At 48.0% G+C, this 6,661-nt stretch overlaps 3 non-coding genes across 3 annotated transcripts; 1 reads left to right on the top strand and 2 right to left on the bottom strand.

The window, feature by feature from the left end:
* Positions 1 to 408: 408 nt before the first annotated feature.
* TRNAG-CCC (transfer RNA glycine (anticodon CCC)) lies at positions 409 to 479 on the bottom strand. Its single transcript has one exon. It is a non-coding gene; the product is annotated as a tRNA-Gly (tRNA).
* A 5,325-nt stretch (positions 480 to 5,804) lies between these two features.
* TRNAH-GUG (transfer RNA histidin (anticodon GUG)) lies at positions 5,805 to 5,876 on the bottom strand. Its single transcript has one exon. It is a non-coding gene; the product is annotated as a tRNA-His (tRNA).
* Positions 5,877 to 6,587: 711 nt separating this feature from the next.
* TRNAN-GUU (transfer RNA asparagine (anticodon GUU)) lies at positions 6,588 to 6,661 on the top strand. The gene has a single exon. It is a non-coding gene; the product is annotated as a tRNA-Asn (tRNA).

Genomic DNA, 6,661 nt, shown 5'->3' on the forward strand with positions numbered 1-6,661 from the left:
GAGGCAGAGCGCGAATCTGACCTGATGGCTCCAGAAACCCGAACAAACAGTGTTACTCAAAGAGACCGCGGCCTCAGAGCCAGGCCCACCAGAAACCCTCGCAGGTTAAAAGGTACGAACTGGCGGGCGAGACGGGTTGCCGCGCTGCATGCAAATGCTACTCCATATACCGCGCCCTCGCCCTCGCCCCTGCCCCCGCCAAACAGGCCACCGCCGCAGGGCTCTTGCAAAGCCCCAGTTCGGGTTGATCCCTTGTGTCTTCTGCTCTGAGGTGCCCTGAGGATTTTAGTTCTCATTTTCCTACTCCTGGTGGCCAGAACCACAGACTATTCGGAGTTGACTGTGCACCAGACAAAACAAGGAGGCGTGGTAAGTCGAGGAGGGGAAAAAAGACGCCGGCGTCGGCCATGCATTGGCCGGGAATCGAACCCGGGTCTCCCGCGTGGGAGGCGAGAATTCTACCATTGAACCACCAATGCTCCGCCTGCCTGCGCTCTCTGACGCATCTCAGGGAAGAATCTCCGGAACCCTGACCTAGAGCACCGCGGCCGCGAAACTACAAGTTCCAAAATAGGCTTACAGTGCTGTCTTTTGAAGACAGAGTCTGACACACGGCCAGGCACTCCAAGGAAAGGCTTGCCAAGGAGACTGGCAATCTGGCAACAGCACGAAGCGGGGACATTCAACTGAAAATATCAAAGTACCAGTTTTGTCTGCTCACACCACAACTCTGATAAAATCAGGCTCTTTCCAACCGTAAAACAACCTCCCCCCCACCCCCGCAGAAAAAACATCAGACATTTATCCAGATCGCTTGTCTCCGACCCTAGACCTAAACCTTCAACTGTCACCTCAACCTCTTACCTTAGGGAGCCCGAGAAAATAATCCCACTCACCCGGTTAGGTAAGCAAAATTCTTTTTTTTTTTTTTTCTTTAAAGCTTTTAACTTTAAGATTTTAAAATATACACTTGTAAAGGTTATTTTCTCCTTACACTTATTACAAAATCTTGGCTCCATTCCCTGCGTTGTGCAAAACACCCTGAAGCCTCTTGCACCCAATCGTTTGTACCTGCTACTCCCCCAGCTCTATGTTGCCCCTCCCCCTCACTGGTAACCACTAGTTTGTTCTCCATATCTGTGCAGTCTGCTTCTTTTTTGGTTATATTCACTCGTTTGTGGTATTTTTTAGGTTCCACATGTAAGTGATATCCTACAGTATTTGTCTTTCGCTGCTGACTAACTTCACTCCGCACAATTGCCCTCGGAGTGGATCCATGAGCTAGATGCAAATGGCAACATCTTGTTCTTTTTCCATGGCTGAGTAGTATTCCTCTGCCTGAGTGTGTGTGTGTGTGTGTGTGTGTGTGTGTGTGTGATGACTGCTTAGGTGGCTTCCACACCTTGGCAACTGTAAATAATGTTGCGATGAACACTGGATTGCACGTATTTTTTGAATTAGTGGCTTTTTGTTTGGTTGGTTGGTTGGTTGGTTGGTTGTTTTGGATATGTACCCAGGAGTGGAATTGCTGGGTCTAAAATTCTGATCCGAGGGAGAAATAAGCAGTAGAAGCAGAATCACACTAGAATTAGAAGAAGAGGGCCAGAATCAAAATAGAGATGGTAAAGAAACACACCTTGGTCAAGGGAGTTAGCTCTTTCTAACTGCTTTTCGTACAAGAAGAATGAGTTGGTCTTGTGACCACTATGACAACAGACCGCTCTGTGTCTGCTTTTTAAGGTGTTCAAAGCATTTGGATGGATATGTGACATGTAATAATTACTAAAAGATTAAATAATATTAAGTTTGCAATCAATGTTTGATGATATGGGAGAATCTAATTTCCAGAATTGGACTTTGTACGGTGCTGAGTTTTAGCATTTGTGACTCTGAGATGCATAGGAGGTGCGGGCTTTGGTGTATTGGTTATATAAGGAGCAGGCTAATTTTCTGAAAAGTATTCATGGGTGAAATGTTAACATACTGGACCTCCGATGAAATGGAAACATAGACTTCTCTTCCAAATCTTCTCTGAGGAAACTGCACTGAAGAGGGAACCTGAGGGGCTCCCCCCACACCTTGGGACTTAGGAATCCATATGACTTTTTGAAAGATAAGAGCTGCAGAAGTGCAGTCATGCTTCCCTTGCTGAGAAGCCGAGCTAGGTAGAAGCTGTTTCTGAGCTCACAAACTCGGTCTCAACAAGGAGCACGGCCATCACCTTGACCTGGAAGACCTTTGGGTCTGTCTGGCCTCTGCCCAAAGCCCAAGACACGCAGTAGCTCTGGCCAGCATGCTTTCAGTTACCATGTCCAGCGACCAGATCTACATTGATTCCCACACCTCTTTCTAAACTACAGATCTGCACTTTCAACTCACAACTCCTAATGCGCAAGTCAAGGCCTCATATGCGCCTCAGAGTCATAAATGCTAAGAGTCACCAGAGAGTCCCTGTCAGCAGCACACACCACCCTCCTCCTCAACACGTGATGGATGACCAGATCCAGGCGCAGGGTCTCCCAAAGAGTAGTGTGCCCTGTCTCTCAAGCGTTTCCATCAGTCTGTTCCATCAATCCAAGACAACACCCAAAACTGTTTCTACCCTTACCTAGGGTGTTTACCCTCACCGCCAACCACCCTGTGGCCCAAACCAGACCTTGCTACCCTCTTTGGATATACTCTTTCATCCTCCCTGCCTGGAAATGTATTATGTCCAGTATAACCCACAGATAGTGCTTAAGTTTATCCGATGCACCCTGGCTTCCTGCCACTAAAAGATTAAATATGCGCCTGCATGCTTCCATTCATCAACTCTTTGTTTAATTGTGATTAAGCTATAGTTTATTTATAATGTTGTGCTAAGTTCTGCTATACAGCAAAGGTGATTCCATTGTACATATATGATATGAATTTTTAAAAAATCTTTCTTATCTTTTCTATTATAGTTGGGTGTTTTTTCTTTTTTTTTCTTTTTGGTCTTTCTGCCTTTTCTAGGGCCACTCCCACGGTATATGGAGGTTCCCAGGCTAGGGGTCCGATTGGAGCTATAGCCGCCCGGCCTACGCCACAGCTCCTCCGGATCCGAGCCACACCTGCGACCTACACCACAGCTCACGGCAATGCCGTGATCCTTAACCCGCCGAGCGGGGCCAGGGATCGAGCCCGCAACCTCATGGTTCCTAGTCGGATTCGTTAACCACTGTGCCACAACGGGAACTCCTGAGTATACTTTCTTGATATTATCTCCCATCATGGTCTAGCTCAAGAGATTGGCTATGGTTCCCTGTGCTATACAGTAGGACCTAGTTGTCTATCCATTCTAAATGGAATAGTTTGCATGTGCTAAGCCCAACCCCCCAGTCCAGCCCATCCTCCACCCCTCCCCCTCGGCAACCACAGGACTCTTCCCTATGTCTGTGAGTCTGGTTCTGTCTTGTAGAGAGGTCCATCGGCGCCATATTTTAGATTCCGCATAGAAGTGATACCGCATGGTATTCGTCTTTCTCTTTCTGACTTACTGCACTTGGTATAATAATCTCTAGGTCCATCCGTGCTGCTGCGAAGGACCTTATTTCGTTCTTTTTATGGCTGAGTAGCATTCCATCGCATGTACGTACCACATCTTAATCCATTCATCTGTCGATGGACGTTTCGTTTGTTTCCACGTCTTGGCTATTGCGAATAGTGCTGCTATGAACATCGGGGTGCATTATCTTTTCGAATGGCAGTTTTGTCCGGTTCCATCCGTCAACACTTTCCGCCAATAATGCAACCAGATAGAAAGCCAGTCTCCCCACGGCCAGTCTAGTCCACACCCATCTGCATCCTGGGTGACCCCTCTGCAGGACATGCCTGGACCTGGAGGCTCCTGTTGCCTAAAACCACCTAGGGTCCCCAAAGTCCTTCCCTAAAGTGTCCTCTTACACCTATGACATGTAATCTGTTTCCCCCTTCCCCCTTCCTCATCAGCAGAATATCTCTGGCCAGTTCTCAAGATCAGCAACAGCGAAGTACCTCATGTGTCAGGAACTCCCTCACTTTCAGGTACTTGCTTCTCTCTACAGGGCTGGGGTGAGGCGGGCGGCCTCCCGAAACTCCCTCTTCGTTTTTCGGATTCATTCTCATCCTTCGAGTCTCAGTTCAGAGGTGTCTTCCTCTGGAAAGACTGTCCTGTCTGAATTGAAGGTGTGATGGGTCCACTTTTATTTTTTTTTAATTGTGTTCTAACAAAAGTACGTTTTATTTGACACTGTCTTCCAAAGGCATATTTTCAGGTGAAAACGATTCGTGTTTCCTGGGAAACCAAGGCTGCGTGTGTAAATAACACGTTCTCAAGAGATAGCACAGTGCCTAGCATAGCTCAGAGTCTAGGGTCGTTAAACAGTGAAAGAGAGAGAGAGAAGCAAATAAGGAAAGTCTCTTTCTCTCGCTGTCACACACACACACACACACACACGCAGGCACACTCACATACACTCACCTGACAAATGTGGAAATAAATTGAGTGCCCACCTCCACCCCCCTAAAAAAGAAAGAAAGAAAATAAGTTTAGCAAGATAGGCAGCAAAATGATTAGTCTGAGATTCCCTTGCAGCTTGGCATCTACACAGACATTATGTCCCGCTATTACATGGACTCAAGAGAAGTCGCAGAAGTGAGAAGAGGCAATTTTCTGCAACTGTTGCCGCTGGCACAGGAAATCATGGAGCCGCGAGTGTTTTAGACACACCTGTGACTGGCAGCCATATTCTAGTTTCTAATCACCGTTGTAGTGCTCTTCGGTGACAGTAAAAGTTCCACTTTTCTAGGACTTGCCTCAGGGCTCCCTTCCACTCCCCCATACTAAAACCTCTAGGATAGAAGGCCACTGGACTTGCTTTCCCTGCCTATTGTGTGTATGTGTGGGTGTGGGTGTGGGTGTGGGTGCCCACAGCTCCCTTACCTTTAATGAACATTTATTCTCACATCCGCCAATCATAGTAGAAAGGTATTCATATGAACCTTTCCCTACGCTGTAGTTTGAAACGACCCCAGTGTTCCTCATATGTGACATAGTTTTACGTTTGTGTGATGCTTATCGTTAACACCAAGATTAAGGTGTGAGAAACACAAATGCATACATATATATATCAAAACATACTGTTGTTTGATGGTAGAGAGATAGAAAATTGCATATTCAGTGACATGCAAGAACTTGAAGAAAGGGCAAACCTAATCTGAGGGGGTACACGTCAGGATGGTTTATAAGCAGCAGGCGATGGATAGACATTACCTGGAAAGTGTATCCTGGGGCCTGCTTGGATGATTAAAAAAAAAAAAAAATTCTATTCCGTGATCTGGGTCATGATCACACATTTCAGTATTCACATAGCTGCTCATTAATGATTTGTGCATTTCGTTCTGTGAATACATCTTAATAATTTTCTTTTTGGATAAAAATTTGCAGTTGGATATTAGAAAATACAGCTTGGACCATGCCGGGTTTGCGATATGTTGTAACTCTTTAAAGTTTGTTTTGCATTGTGTAGAAAAGCATGAGTGGTATTTTAAATATTTCCACCACCAACCCCAAACCCAATTAGACAGTCCTCATGTGACTGGACCATTTCCTTCGTGAAAGCGACTATACGCAATGCTCGTTTAGACCTTGAACGTTTCTATCTTTATAGTATAGTATCTTTAGACATTTTCTCTTAAGCGGAGACTGGTAGGGCAAGTCCAAAGCGGTACAGCCTAAGGCACTATTTGTTTGACCTCCGTTCTCCAGACTTTCCTCGGTCGGCGCGGTAAGAAAAGGGGAAAGGTGCCGTGACTCGGATTCGAACCGAGGTTGCTGCGGCCACAACGCAGAGTACTAACCACTATACGATCACGGCGCGCCACCAGACGGACAGCGCCCAGCCTTTGTTGTTGTTGTTGTACTGCCTTTGCCATAAATCCAGTCTAATGCCTGAGCTGCTTTGTCGCTTAACAACTGCACGCACTTCTGATTTTCCTTCACGTCTTCCCTCCCCATTCTGATGCATTTCTCGTCTCCCCTGCATCCAGCCTTTGCCTCTGCACAGGCTCCAGGAAATTTTCTTTGCTCTGTCCTTGCCTCCTCTGCTTCATTCCCGCCCCTTTTTGTTTCCTCTTTTGGTCAATCATCCCAAACCCTTCCTTCCCGCTCCCGCGGCGGAGCAGAGGGAGGGCAGCGCCCGCCTCGCTTACGGTCGGCGGAATGCGGGGCAAAGAGGGAGCCATCACAGAGCCCAACCCCAGCCAGACCAGGCGTTCAGCTTCTCGTGGGTTCCGCTCGGCTCAGGCCGGGAGGGTCGCGGCCCGAGGCGTCTCCAGCTCGCTGGCGTTTGCGGAGGCTGTGGGGCGAGGCGCGGCGCGGCGGGGAGGCTCGGGTGCCCTTCTGCCTTCCCTAGGGCTCGACGCACTGCTTCACGCGCGGTTCCCCACGGGTTGCTCCGGTTTTCCAATGCTTTGGAGCCGGTAGAGCTGCATCCTGCTGCAGGTGGGTGGCTCTGCCTAGCCCGGAGGTGTAGTTGCTCTCTGTGGGAATGAAATCTGAGAGGGCGGAGAGAACCCCAACCTCGGCCGTCTCTGTGGCGCAATCGGTTAGCGCGTTCGGCTGTTAACCGAAAGGTTGGTGGTTCGAGCCCACCCAGGGACG

The sequence above is a fragment of the Phacochoerus africanus genome, chromosome 6 (genome assembly GCF_016906955.1).
Source record: "Phacochoerus africanus isolate WHEZ1 chromosome 6, ROS_Pafr_v1, whole genome shotgun sequence".
NCBI lineage: Eukaryota > Metazoa > Chordata > Mammalia > Artiodactyla > Suidae > Phacochoerus > Phacochoerus africanus.